This window comes from Dermacentor albipictus, unplaced genomic scaffold (assembly GCF_038994185.2).
Source record: "Dermacentor albipictus isolate Rhodes 1998 colony unplaced genomic scaffold, USDA_Dalb.pri_finalv2 scaffold_91, whole genome shotgun sequence".
In the NCBI taxonomy this organism is placed as follows: domain Eukaryota; kingdom Metazoa; phylum Arthropoda; class Arachnida; order Ixodida; family Ixodidae; genus Dermacentor; species Dermacentor albipictus.
In genome coordinates, this window is record NW_027225645.1 from 106,867 (window position 1) to 110,000 (window position 3,134).

A 3,134-nucleotide genomic window follows, 5' to 3' on the forward strand; every position below is an offset into this window, starting at 1 on the left:
ATTTTTTGATGTTCTGTAACTAGCATGAATAAAAACTCTGTTCTTATCAGCTTAATATCTGATACGGGTTCTATATGGACCCACGATATTAAACCTATTTTTGGAAGTTGGCGGAGTGCTTGAAGCCTGCTTCACCTCCGCCGCAGGTCGGCCCGGTATTGCACTACCTCCGGGATCGGCCCCCGCTCACTTAGGTGAGACTTCATTCAATCAAAATGAAGAACACAAGCTCGAAGCGAGCACTCACGTGACACGCACCATTCCCATACTATACGCAACGATGCCGGTGTTTCTGAACGATTGTCTGCTGTAATGAGCCACTTGGGGGGGGGGGGGGAAGGGTGATTAGCCGTGGGTTTTGCAATCAATGTAAGTCCCACTCAAAGCCAACACTGCATTTTGGAGTTCACTATCGCTTTGATCCGTAAACGACAGCAAGCTCGCCCTGCGAAAATCCGCTGCCCTAGTGGAAGAAAGGTTCCCTATGAAACAAAAATGGAGTGCCCGATTTCCGGCAACATTTTCGCTGCAGTGGGACCGAGCGCCTCGAAAACAAACTTGTCGTATGGCCAAGTGTGGCGAAATATATTCAAGGGTTCAGAGGTGCCTCAGCTTTCCAACCTGTATGTTATGAATACCTGTTGCTACCTTTTCGTCATCATCATCCTGCTGGCTACGACCACTGCAGGGCAAAGACCTCTCCCATTATTCTCCAAGCACCCCGGTCACGTGTAAGCCCGGTCACGGTCGCCGTCTAGTGCCTGCGCCCTTCCTAATCTAATCTGCCCTCCTAAATTTCCGCCACCCCGTGCTACGCTTCCCTTCTCTTGGAATTCAGTCGGTAACCCTTAATTGATGATCTTCCCCCCACATTGCATGCCCTGCGCACGCCCATTTCTTTTTCTTGGTTTAAACTAAGGTGTCATTAGCTCGCGTTTGTTCGCTCACCCCCCGAATCTGCTCTATTCTTATCCCCCGTAGCGCTACACCCATCATTCTTCTTTCCAAAGCTCGTCGCGTCGCCCTCAGTTACCCTTCGGTAATCCTTAAGGTCCTTCGTTGCGGCACTCGCGGCATCTTTCTCATTTAAATAAGGCTATTTCGTTCAGTTTTGGGGGAAAACTCAATGAGCTAGGCGCGATTGTGTCCCCGGCGCCGCTCTCAACAAGATGGCGGCGCCCAGGCTTTTTGCCTGGTGGTTCGGCTTGACGCAGAACACGCCTGCAGGGCAGTGAAGCCGCATTGAAGGGGCAACGAGCGGCGCAGTGAAGCGCATGCTCGGGCGAAAAACGCGAACATCAGCCAAAAATACAACCAAATGGCCAAATACGAATTTCCGTTATGGGAAATTGGAGTTCAGTTGGCGCGTTGCGCTCGCCTAAGGTAAAGAACATAAATGCGAGTGCCACATCAGCCAAGTCAATGCTGAGGATCGCGTATCATTTCTTATTTATTTTTCCCCTTGCCTCCTGGCCTGCGTGGCCCTAGCGCGCATGCCCACGAAAGTAATGCAATAAGGAAAACGCGAAATCATGCGGTGACGGCTGTATCATATCCATTGTGCGTGCTTTGTTCTTTTTGGACTACAGTGGTGTGCGTTATGAGAAAGTTTCAGTGACCAGCGAACCTATATTTAGAACCACATTTACGGTTACTGCTAACAAGCTGCGGGTAGGTGTTTTTTTTTCTTTCTTTCTTTTTTTCGCTACCAACGATGGGTTATCGCAACCGCGATCGGTTGTGCTAGACGCGTTCTTGCCAAACGTTGGCTCTATACGCGACCCGTGACGCGTGGTCGGCACATTCAAGCAGTCCATTGCAAACCGTTCCAAGAAGAAGGATGCTAGCTCCACGTTCCGCCGGGAGCGCTAGTTCGAAGATTGTACTTTTAGACCCTCGAGGAAGCACCGCCATCCCACGTTTTCTATAACGCGCTAAGACTCAGAGCGACAGCGACCACTTGTCTTTGTCAATATCTCGGACACACTTTTTTTTTTTTTCTTTAATCCAGATCGTCAGACGAGCCCGCGTTCACGCGCACTCGCTCTCTCCGATAAGCAGGGTAGCTCGGTTGGGGTGTTGTAGGGCCTCGCGCATGCGCTGCTGAGTTCGTCGCTTCGCCGGCCGGTCGACGCTGGCGCGGTACTGGTAATCAACTTCGACGGGCATGGTGAAACGTCACTGTGAAACGTCACGACTAGCAATGCAATGTGTTTGCGAGCAATCGGAGAAATGAGAGAGCCCCTGTAGATTAGTGGAAACGTTCCTCCAAGTATTACGTTTGCAATTTGCGCCTACGAACATGAACTAGACAAAGGAAATGATCTGTAGCCGCCTTCACTTCATAAAATTCCCGTACGAAGAAATTTGCGTGCGCACGTGATCTCCCGCATGAAACCAGACGATAGGTTAATTTTAGCCGTTCATTTCGATTTGCCGAATGTAAACCGGAACACTTTCTCCACGCGCTCTTGAGGTTTGAATGACAATCAATGACATGCTTTTTTTATATATTTTTGTTTGTTCTATCTGGAACCAAAAGAATTCAGAACGCCATTTCAATCTTAGATTCGATTCACGCCTTGCGTTACGTCACCCCTGGCATATCTGATGAACACGCTCTGCTGTTAAGCTTCATGATCACGGCATTAAAAGTCGCCACTTCCCGAACGTTTATCGAGCCGATGATGAACCGTATGCTGGATTCTTATTGTAATGAGTTTATAGAAAGTTTTATACTTCTATGGCCAGCTTCAAGGAAAGGAAAAACATCGCTCAGCATTGTATAACGCATAACAACAACAACGAAAAATCTGCAGGTTATTCATACTACAATGAGAACACTAGGAATACTGAAAAAGATGAAATCTAAACATGCTGCAAGGAGCCAACAAATGCAATTGAACCAACGAACTGAACTGCAATTATTTCATCAAGACATGCCCCGAAAAAACGTGGCCACTATCAATGCTCATTTCAAAGCTGTTTTTTTTTTTTTTGTGACGGATAATAATTATCTTCCCAATGGCTGATGTGAAAATTTCAGAGCGCGGCATTTTCGAAATCTCAAGGCCCCGGCTGCTTTCTCTCTTCTTTAAATATGTTCCGGGTGGCAGATGGAGAAAAGTTTCGCG

The 3,134-nt window shown here is 47.9% G+C and overlaps 1 non-coding gene across 1 annotated transcript; it reads left to right on the forward strand.

Annotated features, from left to right (window-relative positions):
• LOC139053336 (U2 spliceosomal RNA) lies at positions 1 to 189 on the forward strand. Its single transcript, XR_011510417.1, has one exon. It is a non-coding gene; the product is annotated as a U2 spliceosomal RNA (small nuclear RNA).
• The last annotated feature ends 2,945 nt before the right edge of the window (positions 190 to 3,134 follow it).